This window comes from Herpailurus yagouaroundi, unplaced genomic scaffold (genome assembly GCF_014898765.1).
Source record: "Herpailurus yagouaroundi ecotype Mexico unplaced genomic scaffold, PumYag 100, whole genome shotgun sequence".
Taxonomy (NCBI): Eukaryota; Metazoa; Chordata; class Mammalia; order Carnivora; family Felidae; genus Herpailurus; species Herpailurus yagouaroundi.
The window spans coordinates 50,013,150-50,038,167 of NW_024412391.1; positions in this window are offsets into that span (position 1 = coordinate 50,013,150).

Genomic DNA, 25,018 nt, shown 5'->3' on the forward strand with positions numbered 1-25,018 from the left:
TTGGCTATTGTTGAAAGTGCTGCTATAAACATTGATGTACATGTGTCCCTATGCATCAGCACTCTTGTATCTTTTGGGTAAATTCCTAGTAGTGCTATTGCTGGGTTGTAGGGTAGTTCTATTTTTAATTTTTTGAGGAAGCTCCACACTGTTTTCCTGAGTGGCTACACCAGTTTGCATTCCCACCAGCAGTACAAAAGTATTCCCCTTTCTCCACAGATGTTCCTTGCCAACATCTCTTGTTTCTTGAGTTGTTAATTTTAGCCATTCTGACAAATGAGAGGTGGTAACTCATTTTGGTTTTGATTTGTATTTCCCTGATGATGAGCAATGACAAGCATCTTTTCATGTGTCTTTTGGCCACCTGGATGTCTTCTTTGGAAAAGTGTCTATTCATGTCTTCTGCCCATTTCTTCACTGGGTTATTTGTTTTTTAGATATTGAGTGTGATAAGTTTTTTTTTATAGATTTTGGATACTAGCCCTTTACCCTATATGTCATTTGCTGATATCTTCTCCATTCCGTAGGTTGCCTTTTAGTTTTGTTGTTTATTTCCTTTGCGCTGCAGAAGCTTTTTATCTTGATGAGGTCCAAATTGTTCATTTTTACTTTTATTTCCCTTGCCTTTGGAGACATGTTGAGTACTAAGTTACTGCAGCTGAGGTCAAACAGGTTGTTGCCTGTTTTCTCCTCTAGGGTTTAGGTCTCTTATTTAGGTCTTTCATCCATTTTGAGTTTATTTTTGTGTATGGTATAAGAAAGTGATCCAGTTTCATTCTTCTGCATGTTGCTGTCCCGTTCTCTCAACACCATTTGCTGAAGAGACTTTTTTCCATTGGATACTCTTTCCTGCTTTGTCAAAGAGGAGTTGGGCATACATTTGTGGGTAATGTTTATTTATTTTTGAGACAGAGACAGAGTGTGAACAGGGGAGGGCAGAGAAAGAGAATGCAAAGTAGGCTCCAAGCTCTGAGCTGTCAGCATGCAGCCAGACAGCGGGCTGGAACCCACAAGACATGAGATCATGACCTGAGCTTCTTAACAGACTGAGCCATCCAGGCACCCCTAGAGGCTTAATACTTGTTAATGGCTTCTTGTTCTCCAACCTCACCTGATTCCACACCTCTAAGCATCCTGTGTGTTGGGCCTTCTGTCCTTTAACTTTCTTGAGTTCCCCATGCTCATCCTGTAAGCCCCTTGCTCATTTGTTCTCTCCAGAACTCCCCGTCTATCTCTTTACCCCTCTCACCCCTGACTGAAGATTAGCTCATACTCATTCCTCAGCATCACCTCAACTGTCACTTCCTTGGAGAGGCCTTCCTGGGCCAGCTTTTTTATAATAAATACTTTTATATGTGCTTTTCCTTTGTAGCATTCTGCACATCCCCCTCCCCCCCCCACCCCTTCTCAATTACATCTCTTTTTGTGTGACTATTTGATAAACCTTTGTCCTTTGGTAACAGGGTCCATGTCTGCATTTGCTCACCATTATTTCTGTTGTTATCACTATGAGAAACAATAAAAATCATTGCTTCTCTGTGTCTTTCATGATTGTGTGTGTTGGGCAGGGGGGAGAAGTGAGGTGGTTAAGAAGCTGAAAAGGCAAGTTAAATTTTTCTAGATAAGAGAACTCTAATCCTTTTAGCTTCACTCCACGTTGCCTAAGTAAAGTAACTTTATATTTCATTACTGAGCCACTTGCACTCTGAGACCTGTAGGGCATGGAAATGATAGGGTCTTAAAATCTGACTGTTAAAATTAAATATTATATCCAGTAAGTGAGATAAAGCTAAAAGCATTCAAGCCATTCTGAGAACATTTCCACAAACAATAAGACCTTTCCTGAAACTCTGCCAAATCATTAGGGATTCTTGGTTAAGACTTCTCAGATTACTGCCTAGAGAAGTAGAGGCATCTGTAGCAATGTAGAAAAAATAACTTGAGATGGTCTTTGAATTGCAAGAATGAAATTCAAAACTTTACACAAAAATTTTAGCTAAGTCTTTGTTTTTTTGTTTTGTTTTGTTTTTCAAATTTGTATTTAAATTCTAGTCAGTTAAGATACAGTACAATATTGGTTTCAGGAGTATAATTCAGTGATTCATCCCTTACATACATAAGTGCTCTCCTTAATACCCATCACCCATCTAGCCCATCCCCAACCTATCTCCCTCCATCAGCCCTAAGTTTGTTCTCTATCTTTAAGACTCTCTTACAATTTGTTTCTTTCTCTCTTTTTCCTTTTTCTCCTCCTCCCATATGTGCATCTGTTTTGTTTTTTAGATTCCACATATGAGTTAAAGCATATGGTATTTGTCTTTCTCTGACTTATTTTGCTTAGCATAATACAGTCTAGCTCCATCCACATTGTTGCAAATGGCAAGATTTCATACTTTTTGATGGCTGAATGATATCCCACTGTATATATACATATATACATATACATATACATATATGTACATCTTCTTTATCCATTTTTCAGTCAACGGACATTTTGGCTCTTTCTATAGGTTTGCTATTGTTGACAATGCTGCTGTAAACATGAGGGGGCATGTACCCCTTCAAATCTATATGTTTATATCCTTTGAGTAAATACCTAGTCGTGCAATTGCTGGGTCATAGGGTAGTTCTATTTTTTACTTTTTGAGGAAACTCTATACTGTTTTCCAGAGTGGCTGGACCAGTTTGCATTCCTACCAATAGTGTAGGAGGGTTCCCCTTTCTCTGCATCCATGCCAACACTTATTGTTTCTTATGTTGTTAATTCTAGCCATTCTGACATGCGTGAGGTAGTATCTTACTGTGTTTTTGATTTGTATTTTTCTGATGATGAGCGAGCATCTTTTCATGTGCCTGTTGGCCATCTGGATGTTTTCTTTGGAAAAGTGTCTATTCATGTCCTCTGCCCATTTCTTAATTGGATTATTTATTTTTTGGGTGTTGAGTTTGATAAGTTCTTTCTAGTTTGGATACTAACCCTTTATATGTTGTTTATATGTCATTTGCAAATATCCTCTCCCATTCTGTAGGCTGCCTTTTAGGTTTGTTGATTGTTTCCTTCAGTGTTACAGAAGACTTTTAACTTGATGAAGACCCAACAGTTCATGTTTGCTTTTGTTTTCTTTACCTCCAGTGACATGTCTAGTGAGAAATTGCAGGGGCCAATGTCAAAGAGGTTGTTGCCTGTGTTCTTGTCTACAATTTTGATGGTTTCCTGTCTCACATTTAAAGTTTTCATCCATTTTGAAATCATTTTTGTGTATGGTGTAAGAAAATGGTTTAGTTTTATTCTTCTGCATGTTGCTGTATGGTTTTCCCAAGACCATTTGTTGAGGAGACTGTCTTTTTTCCATTGGATATTCTTTCCTGTTTTGTTGAAGATTAGTTGACCATAGCTGTGGGTTCACTTCTGGGTTTTCTGCTCTGTTCATTGATCTATATGTCTGTTTTTGTGCCAGTACTATACTATCTTGATCATGGCAGTTTTGTAATATAGCTTGAAGTCTGGAGTCATGATGCCTCTTGCTTTTTTTTTTTTTTTTTTTCAAGATTGCTTTGGCTATTCCAGGTCCTTTGTGATTCCATACAAATTCAAGGTTGCTTTTTCTAGCTTTGTGAAAAATGCTGGTGGTATTTTGATAGGGATTGCATTAAATGTGTGGATTGCTTTGGGTAGTATGGATATTTTAACAATGTTTGTTCTTCCATGAGCATGGAATGTTTTTCCCTTTTTTTTTGTTCTCTTCAATTTCTTTCATAAATGTTCTTTAGTTTTCAGAGTATAGATCTTTTGCCTCTTTAGTTAAGTTTATTCCTGGGTATCTTATTATTATTGGAACAATTGCATATGGGATCAATTCCTTGATTTATTTTTATCCTGCTTCATTGTTTATGTATAGAAATACAACAGATTGCAGCATGTTGATTTTATATCTTGAGACTTTGCTGAATTCATGTATTAGTTCTAGCAAATTTTTGGTGGAGTCTTTCGCACTTTCTACCTATCATGTCATCTGCAAATAGCGAAAGTTTGACTTCTTCCTTGCCAATTTGGATGCCTTTTATTTCTTTTGGTGTCTCATTGCTGAGGCTAAGACTTCTAGTACTATATTAAATAGTAATGTTGAAGGTGGACAGGGCTGCCTATCTTATTCCTGACTGTGGAGAAAACACTCTCAGGTTTTACTCATTGAGGATGGTATTAGCTTAAGGTTTTTCATATATGGCTTTATGATGTTGAGGTATGTTCTTTCTATCCCTACTTTGTTGAGTTTTTTTTTTTATCAAGAATGGATGCTGTATTTGTCAAATGCTTTTTCTGCATCTATTGAGAAGATCATATTGTTCTGATCTTTTCTTTTATTAATGTAGTGTATCACATTGATTGATTTGTGGATATTAAACCACCCTTGCAGCCCAGGAAGAAACATCACTTGTTCGTGGTGAGTAATTCTTTTAACGTACTGTTGGGTTCAATTTGCTAGTATTTTGTTAGAAATTTTTGCATCCATGTTCATCAGAAATATTGGCCTGCAATTCTACTTTTAAGTGGGGTAAAAGGTTTTTAGAATCAAGGTAATGCTGGCTTTGTAGAAGGAGTTGGGAAGTTTTCTTTACATTTATATTTTTTGGAGCCATTTGGGAAGAATGGGTATTAACTCTTCTTTGAATGTCTGGTAGAATTCCCCTGGGAAGCCATCTGGCCCTGGACTCTTGTTTATTGGGAGATTTTTGGTTACTGGCTCAATCTAATTGCTAGAAAAGAAATTTTTTATTTCTTCCTGTTTCAGTTTTGGTAGTTTGTGAAATTCTAGGAATTTTTCCATTTCTTGCAGATCACCTAGTTTGTTGTTGTATAATTTTTCATCATATTGTTTTATATTTGTTCATATTTCTGTGGTGTTGGTTGTGATTTCTCCTCTTTCATTCATGATTTTATCATGGGTCCTTTCTCTTTTGTTTTTGGTAAGTATGGCTAGCATTTTATCAATTTTATTAATTTCAAAGAACCAGCTCTTAGTTTAATTGATCTATTCTACTAATTTTTTCTGTTTCTAGATCATTTATTCCTTTTCTCATTTTTATTGTTTCTCTTCTTCTGCTTGTTTTAGGGCTTATCTGCTATTCCTTTTCTGGCTCCTTTAGGTGTAAAGTTAGGTTGTGTTTCTGAGACCTTTCTTGCTTTTTGAGGTAGGTCTGTATTACAATATACTTCCTTCTTAAGACTGTCATTGCTTCATCCCAAAGGTTTTGCACAGTTGTGCTTTCATTTTCATTTGCTTTTATGTACTTTTTTTTTTTTAACCTCTTTTCTAATTTCCTGGTTAACCCATTCATTCTTTAGTAGAGTATTCTTTAACCTCCATGTATTTTGTGACTTTCCAAATTTTTTCTTGACTTCAAGTTTCATAGTGTTGTGGCCTAAAAATATGCGTGGTATGTTTTCTATCTTTTTGTTGAGGGCTGATTTGTGACCCAGTATGTGATCTGTTTTGGCAGTGTTCCATGTGTACTCAAAAAGAATGTGTATTCTGCTGCTTTAGGATAAAATGTTCTGAATATATTCATTAAGTCCATTTGGTCCAGTGTGCCACTTAAAGCTATTGATTCCTTGTTGATTTTCTGCTTAGATAATCTATTGCTGTAAGTGGGTTATTAAATTCCTTCACTATTACTGTATTATTACCAGTGAATTCCTTTATTTTTGTTGTTAATTGATTTGTATATTTGGGTTCTTTCAAGTTTGGGGCACAAATATTTACAACTGTTAGATCTTCTTGATGGATAGACCCCTCAATTTTGATATAATGCCCTTCTTCGTCTCTTGTTACAATCTTTGTTTTGAAATCTAGTTTGTCTGATATAAGTATGGCTACTCCGGCTTTCTTTGACATCCATAAGCATGATAGATGGATCCCCATCCCCTCACTTTAAATGTCAGGTGTCTTTAGGTCTAAAATGGGTCTCTTGTAGGCAGCATATAGGTGGATCTTGTTGTTTTCATTTTTTGGTTTTTTTTTTTTAATCCATTCTGATACTCTCTGCGTTTTGATTGGGGCATTTAGTCCATTTACATTCAGAGTGATTATTGAAAGATAGGAATTTAGTGCCATTGTGTTACCTGTAGAGTTGTTATATCTGGTGATGTTCTCTGTTCCCTGCTAGTCTTCGTTGCTTTCATCTTTTTTTCCCCACTCAGAGAGTCCTCTTTAATAATTCTTGCAGGGCTTGTTTAGTGGTCATGAACTCCTTTAGTTTTTGTTTGTCTGGGAAACTCTTTATCTCTCCTTCTATTTTGAATGACAGCCTTGCTGGATTAAATATTCTTGACTGCATATTTTTCCCATTCAGCACATTGAATACATTCTGCCATTCCCTTTTGGCCTGCCAAATTTCTGGACAGGTCTGTTGCAGAACTGACCTATCTTCCCTTGTAGTTTAAGGACTTTTTTCCCTTGCTGATTTCCAGATTATTTTCTTGTCAATGTATTTTGTGAATTTGATTATGATATATCTAGGTGTAGGCCGATTTATGTTGAATTTAATGGGAGTTCTCTTTGCCTCCTGGATTGTGATGTCTAGGTAAGTTTACAGCTGTAATTTGCTCAAATAAAACTTCTGCTCTTTTTGTCTCTCTTCATCTTCTGGACTCCTATGAAATGAATGTTGATACATTTTAAGTTGCTGAGTTCCCTAAGTCTACCTTTGTAATCCAAAAGCTGTCTTTTCCTCCTCTTTTCAGCTTCATTATTTTCCATAATTTTATCTTCTGTGTCACTGATTCGTTCCTCTGCTTTGTCCATCCTCACTGTCATGGGATTCATTCAGGTTTGCATCTTGTTTATAGCATTTTTAATTTTGGCCTGACTAGATTTTAGTTCTTTTATTTTTTAGTAATGAATTCTCTAGTGTCCTCTATGCTTTTTTTAAAGTGCAGCTAGTATCCTGTAATTGTTGTTTTAAATTCTAGTTCAGACATCTTATATCTGTATTGATTAATTCTCTTGTTGTAATTTTTACTTCTTGTTCTTTCTTTTGGGGTAAATTGCTCCACCTTGTCATTTTGTCCAGAAAAAAACAAAACAAAACAAAAACAAAAAAAACCCAAAATAGATCCTGGGTGTGTTTTGGTCTGCTTGTTAAATGAAGCTAGATCCAAAAAATAACAGTAAAAAAATACATATATATAAAATTAAAAAATAAAACTAACAACATTAAAAAATAAAAATAAAAAGGAAGCTAAATCCTATTTCCCCTAGAGTTGGAGCTTGCAGCACTCTATGATCAGTAGACTTGATATGTGTGAGGGGTTTGTGCTGGTCTTCTGGGGGAATGGCTTATTGTGCTGATTCTCAGGTGGACTTGCTGTAGTGGAGATGCCCAGGAAGTGGGCAGCGGGGCAGTGGCTTCGTGTAGCTGCTGCATTTTCCACTTGGTGGCACTGTTAAACTCACTGAGGTAGGTCACTACTGGTGGGGGAAGGTTGAAAATCACTTTGCCTTGCTCTCTTGTCTCAGGATTGGAGAGCTGTGTCCACCAGTCCTCAAGAAGCCCTCACAGACCAGCAAACAATCACCCTTCCTGTGTCCTCAGTTTCCTTCAGATCCCCTGCACCCTGTCTGTGTCTGAGTTGTATGCCTGCCAGGCGGCATAGCCCTTCTGTATTTTATCTCTGGCTTGACTGTGTTTCTACACTCTAAACTTTGGAGACCCCTGCAGCAGGGTCCCATGTTGATCTTCTAGGAAAGGGTCTCATTGCACTGTGATGGTGCTGGCTTGTCCCAGAAAACAGTTGTGTGAGCAGCTTGGAGTTTATGGTAAATCATAGCACAAAGGCAGTGTCAAGGTTTGCTGTCCTCAGCTGGTGTCTCCGTTCCTATGCTGGTGAATGGCACAGCTCTGTGGTGCCTGCCGGGTCTTTTGTCCCTGGAGAGGCCATATCACCTCTACCAAAAGCACTCCAAGCAGGGGAACTGTTTTCCCCCATGTGACTTAGAGGATTCTCAGACCCCTCTGCCTGCTACCAGGCCTCTGCCCTCCCTCCCCAGCAGAGCACCACCAGGTGTGACCCTAGTGACACTTGACACTGAGGCGCTGACATTTGAGACTTCAGACTCTGTGCTCTGCTGTTTATAAAAAACTGTGGTATTTAAACCCTCTCCTTTTTCCCAGTCAGTGGTTTTGGGGAAGAGTTTTCCTGTGAATTTCTCCTCGTGTGTTTTCATTCTTTTTTCACGCTTTCTCTCTCAGCGATCATGGCTCCCATCCCTTTGCAATGCCTTTGGTTCTTTTCTCTCCCAAATCAACTCTCTGCAGTTCCTACCTTCCATAAGGTGGTTGTTTTGTTTTTTTCTTTTTTGCTTGTAGACGTGTAGCTTTGCTCTCAGTCCTCAGATCAATTTCTTGGGAGGTAAAAATAATTTAATGTTTATGTAGCTGTGTTTGAGGTAGAAAGCAGGGTTGGTGCTTGCCAAGCAAGGTGCCTTACTCCTCTGCCATCTTAACCCCACCTCTAGGTAAGTCTTTGTTGCAGACAGTTCATAAATATATTTTTTGCCATGTGGCCAAGGTAACACAACAAGCATTTTGTGTAGTGATGACAGGATTTCCCTGTGTCCAGTCTACTGTGTGGGTAAGCCATGTTAAAGCCTTGTGAATGACTTAAATTATATTCTTGACATTATGCTGGTAACCCTCTCCTAGTAAGCAATGAGTAAATAAGCTGATGAAGACCTCATGCAGCTAATAGTGTGATTAGATTAGGAAGAGCATGGTTGCAGGAGATGACTATCTGTATTTATATATATATTTTTATGATTAGAATTGCATGGGATTATATGTTTTATTTTTTAATTTTAATTGTAATTTATTTTTAGAGAAAGGGAGAATGCACATGAATGGGGTAAGGGGCAGATGTGGAGAGAAAATCTTAAGCATCTTAAGCAGGCTCCACACTTAGCATGGAGCCTGACAGGGGGCTTGATCCCACTACCCTGGGATCATGACCTGAGTTGAAATCAAGAGTTGGATGCTAACCAACTGAACCACCCCAGTGCTCCTGGATAGTATGTGTTAAAAAAGATTGCAACCATGTTTCCCATTTCCATATGCTCTTCTAAAACCTTCCCCATTCAAGGGTTGAGGTCTTTACTCCTCTCTTTGAAATTGGGTGGCATTTTGTGGTTGTACTGACAAAGAGAATGTGGTAGAAGTAACTCTGCGTGGTTTACAAGGCTAGGTAAAAATATGTGATGTGGCTTTCACTTTTTTTACTATATCTCAGGATGTTCACCTTTGCAACCCAGTGACCATGTTGTGAGGAATTTGAAGCCATAGGGAGAGGCCAGGAGTAGGTTTATCAGCTCATAGACCCAGCTAAGGTTTCAGCCTATGGCCATTATCAATTCACGTATGCATGAACTTTCAGTTGATTCTAGCTCAGCCTTTGAGCTGTTATGAATGATGCCAGGTAGAGCAGAGATAAGTTGTCCCCACAGAGCCTTGTCTAAAATACAAGTTCATAAGCAAAATAACTACTGGTATAAGACACTAAATTTTCAGGTGGCTTGTTAAACAGCAGTGGATAGCTAGAAAAATAGTCCTAAACATGGAGCAAACCATTCCATTTCAGCTTGCCTCTGAACCTTTTTTGATGCTATTTCTTGTGAACAAAATACCCTTCCTTTCCTTCCTCTCCTTCCTCTCCCATTCCTTGCACTTGTTTAATCTTCCTGTTTATTTTTCTTGAATCAGCTCGGTGTTAATTTATTTAGTGAGTCTTCTGTACTTGGTCAAATACCTCTTCAATGTGTTTAAACCTTAATAACAGTTTTGGTCACAAGGACTTTCAGAATCCATTTAATTGTCTAATGTCTACACTTGTTGGTGCATTCATCTTTGTATTACTCATCCTTGTATCGTTAATCTTTGTACACCCATGGTGTAACAAAGTGCCTGGCTCTATGATCTGCTACCTGTGTGAACTTGGCTGAGTTAATAAATTTACCCAAGACTCCCTTATATTATCTGTGAAAGGAGATAAAAGTTCCAACTCATAGAATTTTGGGAATTTTGGAGAATAAAGTCATCTAAGCTGCTGGCACTGAGTAAGTACTACATAAATGTAGCTATTACAATTATTAAAATAACCTCAAAATAGGAGAAAACACTCAGCATTCAAGAAAGCATATCCAACAAATAATATTCTGATATACATTAGTGAGAGTTCTTAACCGCACTCTTCTGCTCTTCCACTGAGCAGCTTGGAACCCATTACCTTTCCCCACAATATGATTTTCTTTATACACTACTCACAGAGGGAGGGTAGGTATACAGCTTAGAAAAGGAATATCAGTTGGACTGATGAATGGATTTCAAAACTTATAAAAGAAATAAATGTCTTGAATACCAAGTTCTTGAGGCAAAAAAGCTTGGCTTTGGATATCAGAATCCAAACTCCTGCAGGTAATGAGACATGGAGATTATGCCAAAATCAACAGAATGTATGATGATATAAGGGTTAATGAGAGATATCCAAATCCTGCTTTGTATCCTGTCACTCCCACCTCCCAAGCAGAAGGGAATTGGTGCATTCTATTCCAGGTTTCCATGTGTAGCTATGGTATCCTCGAAGCCTGTTAGAAGCCCCTTGGTTATCAGGGGGCTGGTTAGCAGACCAGCTTTGGCCTGATGAATAACCTGAGCTAATAGCTCTGAGGACCTCTTCACAGAATCCTTTGTACCCCGTGGGTGAGAGAAAAGATCCAATGAGGGTACATAGTGTTGAAAGAGATCCAGTTAACTTGAAGGAACCCGGCTCAAGACAAGAAAGATATGGAGTATGTGTATATGTGTGTGTGTGGTGGGCACAATGGCTAGAGGCCATTATCATCAGGGCCTACCAACCCATGACAGTAAGCTCCTGTTGAAGAGATTTACAGCTTAGCAGATACCAAACACTGTAGTAGTTACATTTTTCCTGGTATGATGTATAAACTCCCAGGTCTGGATGACTAATTTGGATACAACTAATTCATTTAGGCAGAGACTCCTTTTTTTTTTTTTTTTTTTTTCAATTAATCCCCCTTTAGAATTCAAGTGAATGGACAGCTTGGTGATGTCCAGACTATTGAAGCAGCACCCCACTGCAAACTCAGTGGATTTAGGACAATCTATTGACTATTTCCTGTTGAAAGCCCTTCCAACAGCATGAATCTCATCAATGTGGTTTCCCAGCACACACAGCCAGCTCTCCCCACCAAGAAGCCAATGTACAGGCTTTTGTGGAGGCCAGCAAAAATATTCCTCTCCTGGAGACGTGCTGCCTTGTCAAGACTTGCAGCTCTCAGCAACATTGAGCTTCTTATCACTATAATCTGGAAAAGCACATGCTGTTCTCAACAATCTTGGCAACAGACTTTATGAGAAAATTTTGTGGAAGTTGTCTTTTCCAGTTATAGCTAAACCACCAGGGTCAAATTCTATTTTGTACACAAGATCCACTGATGAATACTGTCGCAAAACCTGCAATATCCAGAGGTAAAATGTTTTAAATTCTGAATCATGTGCTATTCAGAAGAGAAGCACAACAGGGGAAACAGAAGAGAGGAGCAATTCTAAGAGGGGATATTTATCAGATGGTCTAAGTTATTGTCGTAGTTCCAACAGTTACTAGCTCTAAGGCCCAGAAAGGTATCTTACTTCTTTGTTCTTCAGTTTTCTCTTTTGTGTAATAGACAAAAATACCCACTTACCCTGTGGGATTTGGGGATTAAATGAGAAATGCCTACAAAGCATAGTGCCAGGCATTTTGTGACTTCTCAATGAACATTGACTACTGTTGTCATGTTTATTATTATTTCTGGCATTGATGGTTGACAGGAAATGTTGGTTGCCTACCCTGCATCCGTTTCCTGCTGCCCCATCTTTCTTGTAAACTGACTATTGATTTTGTGTATTTGTCTAGAAGCTACATACTGTGAAATTTTGACTGAAAACTTGCTCACTAACAATAGATTCCCTTCTATTTCTGGGCACACAGGAGAATGGCACTTCCTCACTTGCTTGAGGGCAGGCATTGCCATGTGACTTGCTGTGGCCAATGAAATAAAAGAGATGATGCTTGTCACTTCAACCATTGGCACTCCAGATAATAAAAGTCCCAAGAGAAGACAATTAATGCAGAAACTTTTGTCAGAATATGATAGGCATGTAGCATGAGTGAAAAATAAAACTTTCCAGCTTCAAACCTTTGAAATGATTATAATTAGCTGTCATCTGTTACCATAACTTTATTTAGCCCATCCTAGCTGGTATAGAGAATAAACTTCACAAAACCTGTTTTACTCTTTGATAGCTATTTTGTACAGTATCCTTTGATTTATTTTTCAGAAATTATGTTTATTACAATCAACTTTTTTTGTACAAATTCCCAGAAATTATTAGTTTATAATTGTTTTATTCTTATCATAATGCACTCATTTTAGCTTTTGCCATTGTGAGTTTTCTTTTGTGGCTATTTTTTTTTTTTTAACAAGCTCACTTTTCTTTTGTCAAAATTTGCAGATCTAAATTCCAATAAGAAGAGGTAGATATTCTGTAATTTTCTAATCAATAATGAAGGCTTATTAAAAAGGCAGCTACAAGAAAAGGACTTTAGGACCAAATTGATAGGTTCCAAACCTGTCTCTGCCATGGCCTCTGTGTCACTTGGGATAAGTTGCTTCTTTGTGCTTCACTGCTCTCATCTGTAAAAAAGGGTAATATTGGCATCTAACTCATAGGGTGTTTTATAATATCCTATTTTAATTCTATAATTAATTTTCTGATGAGAGTTAATAAATCACTTTTCAAAAACTCTTAGAATGGTGCTAAGCTTTTAAAAACTATATATTTTTAAGTGAATAAAATGTACAAGCTTAACTAGTGTCCATTTTATCTTATTTTTTTGTTTATTTGTACAAAATATAATTCTTATTTGCTCTGTTCTTGTGGCTGTAAATTCTATCAACAAGATGTTAGTTTTTGTTGGTTTTAATCTGTAAAAATTTCACCAAGAATAGAATATCATGTATGAATGTTACTAGTGATATATGTTATAAATTATTTTAAAAGTTATATTCAAATTTTAGCTAAACCATGTGAAAACTGTGAATCATTCTTCACAAATATTTTAGGATTATTCTATGTCCAAGATTGGTCTATTGCATTACAAGTATAACTTTCTGTATACTTTGAATCACTGTAGTCTGGGTCCTTTGAAGTGAAAAGCAAGCAGCAGAGTAAATATTTCAGGTCACATAGCACTGGAGTTAAAAAGGCAATCTAGAGAGAGTAGAATAAACATTTTCTACTTCCTTTTTTTCCCCCACACAGGGATGAATCTTCTACACATTCATACAGTGTTATTCAGTTGTCCAACAGATGGTAATTGAGTGCCAGCTACATACCAGCAATTGTCTAGGCACTGTGTATGTAACAGCAAACAAACAAACAAACAAACAAACAAACAAAGCCCTTTCTTCATGGAGCTTGCATTTGAAACAGGGGTAGAGGGAAATAGACAAAAGCAAAGAAATACATATTTAGGTGATAATAAGTGCCTTGGAGAAAAAGCAGACTAGGGAAGATGGACAATGTCTGAGTATGAAATAGGGAAAGCAAGAGAGCAAGATGAAGTGGTGTGTAGAAGAAGAATGCTCTAGGTGGAGGGACAGCTTAAAGACCCTGAGAGGGGGCGACTGCTTTGTTTCTCTGAGGTAGACTAGCGATATGTAGGCCATAGTAAGGCATTGTAGGGACTTTGACTTTTACTTTGTGTGAGATGGGAAGACAATGGATGTTTTCAGGCGGAGGAATGACACTGTCTGAGCTCATGGACCATGGAGCTGGACTGCTTCAGTGGAGGGTTGGCTCCCTGACCTGTTAGCTAAGTGGCTTTGGGCAAATTGCTTTTTGTTAGGGTCTGTGCTTTCTTTCCTATAAAATGGGATGATCATGACACCTGCAATGTGAGATTAGAATAAGGACCAAAACAGTTAATATTTGTAACATGCTCTGAATGGTTCCTGGTACATACAAAATGCTGTGGAAATGTTTGCTATGTGAGTTAAGGTATTTCAAAAAGTATCACTTTGTGGTATGGATTATTTATCATGTGTATGACTGTTACATGGAAAGCCCTCTGTAAATAACATTCAACTCCAGCATTTTAGGTTTGTGTTTATGTATTTATGCATTTATTTATTTATTTATTTGAGAGCCTGTGTGTGAGAGCAGGTGAGGGATAGAGAGGGAGAGAGGGAATCCCAAACAGGCTCAGCACTGTCAGCACAGAGCCCGATGGGGTCTGGAACTCATGAACTGTGATGTCATGACCTGAGCTGGAGAGTCAGGTTGCTTAGAGTTGGATGCTTAACCAACTGAACATTCCATGTGCCCCTCAACTCCAGTGTTTTTAAAATACAGATTGTGGTCTGATTCATGAAGTATCAAAGACATATTTAAGAAGGCAGGAAGCACTGTAGAAAGAATGATGAACTTGCAAATGGAAGACATATAGGTCTGGTGTTACTTTTCCACTGAGATTCTGATTCTGACTTATTTGAAGTGATGTAGGTGGGCTGTATTTGGATTGTGTGATTTTCATATTTGAATTTAATTTAGATAATATGAGATTTTTTTCTATAAATGATTTGAAATGGAGCAAAGGACAGTATCTTTGCTTTTTCCTTTCTTGGGGAATATTGTGGTAGTGGCATGGAGATGAGGAGTGCCATTGTAACATTCAGATGAATATGCTTAAGTCTGAGATGTCTGGGATGGTGGCCTACTTTCCCAGGCAGGGCCTTCAGGATACTCTACACATTTACCCCAGAGTTACATATCCTGATTCAGAACCAAAATGCAACATTGGCAAAAGAGATTTCTAGATATATGAACTGGAGGTAAAGTCTCCTAGTTATTCATGGTTTATTTACGCTGGCATGCAAGGGATTCAGAGGGAATGAGGGTAAGAGGAATCCTCATGAATCTCATGTTTGTGTGTGCATATGAATGTGTGTTCATGTGTGTATAGCTTGTATTACTATTCTTTTAGACCAGAAGGAATTTAATACTTTTACTTGGAAACGTTAATCTTTTTTCTCTTGATAACGAGCAGTGGATGGCTTGAAAATAAGATCGGTTATAGAATAAAATCAGTTATAGAACAAATGAGCCTACCTTTTCTTTATACATGTCCTCGTAAAAGAAAAGTTGCTGGACATCTCCATAAGTAGCCATTTTAATTTATATTTATCTTTATATTTGTAGTAGTGATTACATAAGCTTCCCTTTGTGTGAAATGTAGCTAGATATTCATTTACTTGCAAATCTCAAAAAACATTTTGAACAACCTAATAAAGGTGTAAGTATTTAACGTATTTAAAGAGTCAAATAGGGGCACTTGAGTGGCTCAGTCGGTTCGGTGTCCGACTTCGGCTCAGGTCATGATCTTGTGGTTCATGGGTTTGAGCCCCCCACATCAGGCTCTGTGCTGACAGCTCAGAGCCTGGAGCCTGCTTCAGATTCTGTGTCTCCCTCTCTCTCTGCCCCTCTCATATTCACACTTTGTCTCTCTCTGAAAACTAAACATTAAAAAAAAAATTAAAGAGTCAAATAATAGTAAGTACTGAAATATCAGCAATTTTGTGGAACATGTAAATTAGTGGCAGAAGATTTTATGTACATACATATATACCTATTATTTATATTTGATTCTAAGCATTTCATGTATAACTTCACCAAAATGTATCTACCTTAGAAAGCCTAATTCTTAGAATTTGGGGTTCATTCAACTTTTTGAAAATATGATAAAAGGTAAGGTCTCTATTTCTAAAAATGAACATACCCACCAAATTTTGCATATATTTTTAGTGATCTTCTGAAGTGCAGCCATATTTCCACAGGATACCCCTCTAGCAACCGTAAACAAGTTCCAATTCATTTTTTGGTTTGTATGCATTTTGATGCTATGTTAGCTAACTCATACTTGTATCTGTTTTGCTACAAGTTTAAGTACCAGGGATCTCTTTTATCAGTACTGCTGGGAAATGTTTACCTTTTAGAAAGGTCATTGGGTCTTCCCTTTTCCATTTATTACCCTGTATTCTACATGTCAATTTAAATGTGTCTCTCCTCTTTTAAACCATAAACTTTTCAAGGACTTAGACAAAGTCTAGTTTCAAGAGGTGTCTCCAGCCTATAAGACCATGTCTGGCCTTAGTAGGCCCTCAGTAAATACTTGAATGAGCAAATGAGCAAAGTATTACTCTCATTAAGCACTCAAGAAACCAAAGTGTTATGAGGTTCAGTGATTTGCCCAAAGTCAAACAGTAATTAAGTGGTATAGTTGATATGATACTCAAGGCTGCTGACTCCCTGTGCAAGGACTTTTTCAATACATTACTTGCCAGGGATAAAAAGACGAGCTGCAGAATAAGTCACTGAAAATGTGTGATACCTTGTTAGAAATAAAATCTAAACACCTTGGGACTGACCATGAGGATGGAGTATAACTGTGCAAAGTCCCATGATATGGGTCCCAAAGAGGAAAAGGAAGGGAATATTCAGGTTTAGAGAGGCTTCTACAGAGTAAGATAATATATTAGGGAACTCTTTTATATTCTTCAAAACATTGGCACATTTGTAATGTGTAGAATATGGATTTAAAAAGTGGCTTAATCTTTAAAATAAAAGTATTTAAGAATGTGAGATTGTTAAGTATTCTCTTCTTCCATTAGTTTAAGAAATATCTATGATATCAGATTGCAAACCCAGTTAACTGATTAACTGGTTGAACCCTATTATATATTCTTATATATAATAATCATTTCTCTCAACCACACACCAACGTCCACAAGAGAACTCAGCAATGTCTTTTGTTCATGACATGTCTGTGTTGTTTCTGTAATTTTTATGTAGAGTAATAATCATGTTCCTTGTTTTATAAATGAGAATTTTGGATATTTGTGAAAACAAAAGGTGGATTTTATTGATGCCTTATTTTTTTTTTTTATCAACTTCTTAACTTCATCCACTCAAGATGGTTGCTTCATGGTGAGTGGCACAGAAGACCAAAAATGTCTTGTTTAATAGCTGAAACAATCTTTTGAGTCACTGATTGATTTTTAAATTTTATTTCCTTTAAATTTGTACAAGATAGTCCTCCTGAAATTTGCCATATCTTTTACTGTAGAAACAAGCCAATAGAAGGTGTTTCTTAGTAAAGCCTGCCACTAGTGTGAGCAAAATCAACTTGAACATATTACTCTAAATTTTTTTTGAAGAGTGATCTCATAGTTAGCATGAACAACTTCTAAATGGGAATGGTTGTGGATATGCTGTTTAGAAAATAGCCTAACTTTTAGAGGAATTTAAGTAATTTCCTGTTTTGGGGATACATGAAATATGCAGGAAAGTTGTGCTTTTGTTGACATTGGTTGAAAAATCTATTTGGTTATAAGGATCTTTTCAGTTTTTTGGATTCATTTTGAAGTCTGGCACTAAGAAAGCATTAGGAAAATACTGAGGAAAGAGAGGCTTGTTACATCTAGCCCTATGACATTTGACTTCCCTCTATTTTTCTCTCTTTTCAAAAGTTAATTTATTAATCTTTAGATACTCATCTGTTGACAGTGAGCAATCACCCTCAAAAAAGCAGCAGCAGCATTTGTGAAATATATCCTTTAGTATAAGTATGTTCATAGCATGAGATCATAAATAGATTTGTATTTAGAATTGGAGAAAGCCACAGATGGTGTGAGCTTTTGGGGGTAAATACCGTTACTTAAGATATGTCACACGATTTCATATTGAGAAGCCCATATCACACCAACATCCTCCATTGTCTGAAATTGCCATCATTGGCATTGTAAGGAATGATGGCAATGCCATCATTGGCATGTCTTCTTATTAACAGACATGGAAGTCTGTGATGTCCTACACACACACTCACACTCACACACACACACACACCCACTGAATTAAGGCAAATATAAAGAACTAAGCTAATTAAACTAATAAGCATAGTTATTAAGATACCTACAGGGAAAAATCATGTGTTCTTAAAGACTTCAAGTCATTTCCAGCATGTGTCAGGGTTCTAAAGTTGGTCTCAAATGTAACATTTTTTTGCTACTTGGAAGGGTAAAAAATTAAACCATTAGTTCCCATTAGCTCAACAGCAAAAGTACTTTGTCACATTAGCTATCCAATACCTGATCAGACAAGGGCACTGACAAAAAAGAAGATGGATTACATGCATTTATTTTTCTATTTTCTGTTGGGGCTTAGGGGAAGCTGGTGTGGGGGGAAGAGTAGCTGTAACAATCTAGATTTTGCAATGCTGAGAGGGGATTAAAGTCTGGGATGAGGAGCCTAAAGTAGAAATTCCAGGAGAGAAATGGACAGTGGCAATCAGCATTGTAGTCTTCTTTAATACTGTGCTGAGCTCCAGCCTACAGAGGAGGTAGATGTCAGCAAAGGGATAAGTGAAACTTGAGCATGTTATCACAAGTCATAGAACTATTTGGAATTATAGCAGCGTCACTGCCATTCTCTCTCTCTCTCCCTCTGTCTCTCTCTCTTTTTGCTAGGCAGGTGAAAAAGGCATTGTGACAGGATAGTTTGAACAAAAACAAAAATGGAGGGATGATGATGGACTCAGAGAAAGAAAACTTCTCATATACGATACTAAGAGAGGATACTTGAAGGAAGGAGATCTTATAATAGTCAAGGGGGGCACTGACAATATGCTAAGCACTTCTATAAGTGTTTTTCTCATGAAATACTTAAGATAAACCCTATGAGATAGATACTATTTCCATTTCCATGTTATAAGGGAAGACATTAAGGCTTAAAGATAGTAACTTTCCCAGGATTTTTAATGTTTCTAAGGGCATTTAAAGCCAGAATGATACATAAAGCTGGCAAGTAGCAGAATTGAGATTGAAACCTAAGGAAGGGCAAAATAATTTTAATTATATATTCAAAGGGGGACCATGGTGTGTTTTGTAGTTCTAGAGGATAGAAGTAGGAATGAATGAGAAGTTAAAAGAAAGTGTAAATTTCAGTACATTGTAAGGAAGGGCTTTCTGAAGTTTGATTTAATCGTAGGGAAAAAGGACTCCTTTGTAAAATAGTGAGATTCCTAATATCAGACACATTAAAGTGGAGATTATATGTCCATATGTTAGAGAAGCTACAAAGGAATTTCAGATGTGAGTAGGAATGGTTAACCAGGAAAACTTCCAGTCCTTGTGATTGAAAATTAACATCTTGTGAGCTTTTTAACATCAGCATTCTTAGGTATTTTGGGGCCTAGAAAGTAAGAATTCAGTCTTAGGTAACTCTGCTTTTTCTGGTAGCAAAAATAAGAAGGGAAAATATAATCTCATTTCAATAAAAAGGTAGAAAATGAGTTTATTGGTTGGGGGGGGGATAAACCTTTTCTTTGCTCTCAGGGGGCAGAATGCAAGTATCTGTATTTGGTTGTTAGGCTCAGTCAATGAAGCAGGGGCTTTAAATGATTTTAAATTATAAATATTGTCAGTCTCATTTGCATTTGTATCTTTGTATCATTGATCATCACCATCTTTAATTGGCATCCAGTGCTCCGTGTTTGACACATGTCTATGATTTTGTGGGCCTGAGAAATATACATGGATAATCTTTAAAAACTATGTATTTGTCACATATTTATACATTATCCAAATTTAATCACATATGGTAATGACTTCTCATTAGCACTATTTAAATATAGTCTTAACAGCAAAGTGATAAAATTCGTACTAGCTTGGTAGTCCCAGCAGATGGAAGACCAACGAAGCTTCCTCTTTTATAATTATTTGTCAGCTGGATCTACTACTTTTTGAATAAGAAAACACCCCCTACTTTCTCCACAAGACTTTTCTTGTTTACTTACACTGAAGATGTTGGAGAAATGAAGACCTATATCATGAGGGATAGACTAACTCTGTAAGACAAAAGACAAAAGGAATCATATTTAACCCTGCTAGGTTGAGCAAAATGAAAGAGTGAACATATGTCTTATGGGTTATACACCTAATAGCAATGGAGAAGCAAAGTAAATGGAATACGTTGCAGATTAGAAATGTAATTATTAATTCTAATTTTTGGCAAGTAGCTAGAAAATAGAAAATTTCTTTCTGATAAGCTTCCTAAGGAATAAGGAAGGCTTTTAACCACAAAAATCTAAAGCATCCCCTTTGGGAGTGATACCTACTGATTTAGTTCAATTAAGTGAGTTACAAAACATTATTGTGGGGGCACCTGGGTGGCTCAGTCAGTTAAACATCTGACTCTTGATTTCGGCTTAGTTCATGATCTCATGGGCTGTGAGATTGAGCCCCTCCTTGGACTTTGCTGACAGCTCTGTGCTGGTTTGGGGTTCTTTCTTCCTCTCTCTCTGCCCCAACTTCTCTCTCTCTCTCTCTCTCTCTCTCTCTCTCTCAAAATAAATAAACTTAAAGAAATTATTCTGCAAAAACCCCTGGATTTGGCTTTGCAGAAGACATAAAATGAGACATAATATCCACTTTAAGAAGTTTACCATCTGGTACAGGATCAATCAAATGATCAATAACATTAATAGAATGCAGTATATCACATGTATTATAACTGGAGTATAAACAAAATACAGTGGGGTTCAAAGGAAGGAAGGCTCACTTCTTATTTGCTGTGGGGAAAAGACACGACTTCTTGGAAGAAATTACACTTGAAAAATGGATGGAATATTTACAGCTGGAAAAAGGAGAAAGGGCGTACCAGGCAGACAAATGATTAAGGAAAGATGAGAGGCAAGTGTGAGTCAGTTTTGAGAAAGTGTGCCAGATAGAGTGGAGCATAGGTATGTGAAGAGGTAAGAAATAAGAAAAATACTGGAGGGGCTGGCTGAAGCCAAGCATGGTAAACTTCCTGTATTAGGTTGATGGGTGTGTGTATGTGTGTGTGTTTTTTCATAGGTGATGAAGGGTCATTAGAATGTGTGGAGTTGAGGGATAGCAGGGTCACAGGGCTTCCCAGTGTTGTGTGAAGATTGTGTGCTGCAAATCATAGAGGTTGTCACTCACATGATAACTTTATATTTTATATGTACTACTATTATATTTCTGTATTTAGAACTATGATCATGTTTAATATATTACATTATGGCAGGTTACCTGATGGATGTCAACTTCATCTTGAAGGTGAAGATGCCTTTTTTGATTTGTACAAAAGCACATATGGGCTAATGATAGCTTGTGACAGCTGTGCGTAAGTGGGTAGAGCTTTAAGCAGAAGATAGGATGTATTACTTCAAGGAAAGACGGGAGGCTTTGACAAAAGTAAACACTAAGGAGCTTAACTTGGAAAAGATAGGCTGATGTAGAATCTAGTTGGGAGGCAATGGAAGGACCCATACAGGACTTCAAAGATGGTGACAGATAGTGGTGACAGATAGGAATTAGAAAAGTAAGACGGGAGATTTATTGAGGTAGGCGGAAGGGAAATAGATGGAGGGCAGGGCTGAGAGGCTTCATTTTGAATACATTTTGGAGCTGGAGGTGTTAGCTGAACATCCAGGTAGAAGTGTCAGCCATTAGACTGAAATGTTGATCTGAAGGGCAGGGAGGAGTTGGGCTAGAGTCATCCACATAAATGTTATCGCTGAGGTTACTGGAGAGCCTTTAGAGAGAGGCAAGTGGAACATTACTGGTGTCAGAAGCAATCCTCCTTCTTATCACATTTTGCTCTCTAAAGCTGAAAGAATTAAGAATAAACCTTGCAAAAGGAGCTTGCTTTCTTGGTAATGTGGTTGTTGGATAGTGTGTTTCCTTTCGCATTCCTGCCAGTCATCAAATACAGTCAGAACACTAACGTTTATACATAAATATGTCATTTTTTCTTTTTAAGATTAGATAGGGATATCAGCAGGAGAGGCTTTTAAACCAAAGGCAGAATCGTTGATGTCTTGGTAATGTTTTAATGGAGAGATAGAATCACAGAAGTCAGTTATAAAATACAGTTAAGAAAGAAAGCAATATCAAAACCACCTAAAAACATTTTTATTTGACCCTTTTATGGACCTTGTATGTGGCTCCATATTTTCATCTCATTCTGATATTTCCATCTTAATCGATGTTAATATTAATTTACATTTTATAAGGCCATAAATTTGACAATAAAAGATAGTCCAGAAGTACATTGTGTGGCAGAGAAGCGATTAGGAAATGAAGATATTTGACTTACATAAAGAATGAAAACTTATTCTAATGTCTGTCGCGAGCTTCTCTTATGTTTTTAGGCTGTCTGGCAGGAATATTTCCTGGTATTAGCACTCTTATTTTTACTTTGTTAGGAAGACCCTGGCAGCCAACAAGGCATTGATATTTCAAATGTTACATGGAAGTTGACATTTAAACACAATTTATCTCCAGCTTACCCTTTCCTCTATTTGATGCTATTTTAATGTACAAAGGGTCCCAGTCTAACCTGGGAGTCCTAAAATATTGGTTGTTATGTGTTTTCAGGAATGTTTTTAAAAAAGCAACCTATGGATCATCATCAGTATTTCCTTGATACATCTTTTTAAATTCCTAAAATGACAGTGCTTTGTTTTCTGGACTTTTCAGGGAAGTAGAAAAGTATTATGTGCCAACATCTGCAGGTTGGTAGAGGAAAATTTGATATTACATCAGTCTATTTGAAATTTAGCAGTCTGATAACCACATCTGAATATTATATGACTATTATTGAACCTCAATTCTTTAGCTGATATTCCCATTGAAGTAGAGTAACTTTTCTTTTAATGTAGTAAGGGGTATTTAAGAGTGTTATTGATAGTAGAGAAATTAAATGAAATATTTAATCAGTACTTTGACCTACAGTAGAAATATGTAACTTTTTAAAGTAGATCAATATTCAAGGAAGAAAAAACTTGGGCCTTTTACAGTATTTGGGGGTGAACCTAGATGGCTCAGTTAAGGATTCAACTCTTGGTTTTGCCTCTGGTCATGAACTTGGAGTTTGTGAGTACGAGTCCCGCATCAGGCTCTGCACTGACAGTGTGGAGCCTGCTTGGGATTCTTTGTCTCCCTCTCTCTGCCCCTTTCTCTTACCCTTAAAAATAAATAAATAAACATTTAAAAAAACAGTATTTGGGGTGTAAATTTTATGAATTTGTACTTTAAAAAATTATAGTAGTTAGAAACATTAAATCTATATAAACAAAATTGTTCTTATAGTATGGTGAACCAGTCTCTGAAATGCTATTTAAATTTGAACAATCGAATTTTCTTAACTGTTTAGAAATAGTTCTAAATTGTCCTATATTTTTTCTATTTTACAGACTAAAAGACATGCCAGATCTCATACTATTGAAAAGGGAATGTATTTGATACATAGCTCCTCATAAATTATAGAAGGCTTTTAATTGAATTGTTCCCCTCAGTTCTGTGAGTTTCCATTAAGAGAACCTAAACTGACAAATGCAAACACACACACACACACACACACACATACACACACACACCCCAAAATGCACTTAAACACACCAATTAGGTCCTTGAATTAAAAACAGCTCCTGAGCTATGTTTTGTCAAGAATATAATATATGTATGTATTTAGTTAATGCAGTTTATCCAGCTGGTCTTTTATAAATATTTACAGATGTTAGTGACAACTGAGAAAATTAGTGTGTACAAGAATATAATTTTCATAAGAATTTAAATCAGGTAAAAATTCAGATAAAAAAATAATGGCTGTTCAGTGTATTACAGAAATGACTGTAAAATGAACCTGGAAAAAAAAGAAAGCATATCTGGTTCCCAGGGGACAAAATTAAACCACATTTTCATTTAGAATATAAAAAAATTTTTTTGAAATATTTGTAGATGTCTTTTAAATTTTATTTTATAATACTTAGGGATTTACCAGTCCAGAGTAAGCCTGCAGGCCAGAATATTAAAACCTTTTGAGGAAAAGTTTTGCTTTCAGACTTCCCCAAGGATGTTGTGAAATCTCTTGGGAACAAACTTGCAGAATTATAGAGATGTTCTTCCAAACTTTCACTTGGCCTGACAGACTGATTTTTTATGTTTTTTCCTACTACTGAGTAAAACTCAGAACAGCTGACGAATCAACCAACCAACCAAACAAACAAACAAAAAAGGCTTGGTCTGGAGAAATGTATAATTTGTGAAATTGCCAATAGTGAATGCTTCAGAAAATACGGTTGAAGCATAAGTGGCTGTGATGCTGAGAGGATGAAAGAATTACATTCTTTTATTTTCCCTGGTTTAGCATATGACCTGAACTATTTATCCATAGCTCTTCCATTTTTCTTTAGTAAAAACCACATGTACAACTAACTAGGAAATTAAATTGTTTTTGTGATTGTTATGGATTGAATTGTATCCCCCCTAAATTCATTTATTCAAGTCCTAAACCCCCATTACCTCAGAACATGACCTTTTGGAGATAGGGTTTTTAAAGAGGTAATTATGGTTAAATGAAGCCATTAGGGTGAGCCCTAATCCAATCTGACTGGTGTCCGTATAAGAAAAGGGGATTTGGACATAGAAAAAGAGACATCAGGGATGCATGGTCACAGAGAAAGGCCATTTGCAAGCCACGGAAAGAGACCTCAAGAGAAACCAAACCTATTGACATCTTGATCTTTAGCTTTCAGCCTTCAGAACTGTGAGAAAATTACCAATTTGTGGTTATTTTGTTATGGAAATGTTAGCAAACTAATACAGTGATAATGAAGTAAGTGCTAAATCTTTGAAGAGAAAGGATTGAGTCATTTAAATCTCTTATAAAAGTGCATATCCTGACATTTGAACTACATGCTCCTGTATGTACCGGTACATACGTAACAGTTCAGGTTTCCTATCATGTTACTCTCATTTAACACATATAACTGTAGACACTTGCTCATCTAACCATTTCCTTCATCCACCTGGGCTGCTTGCCT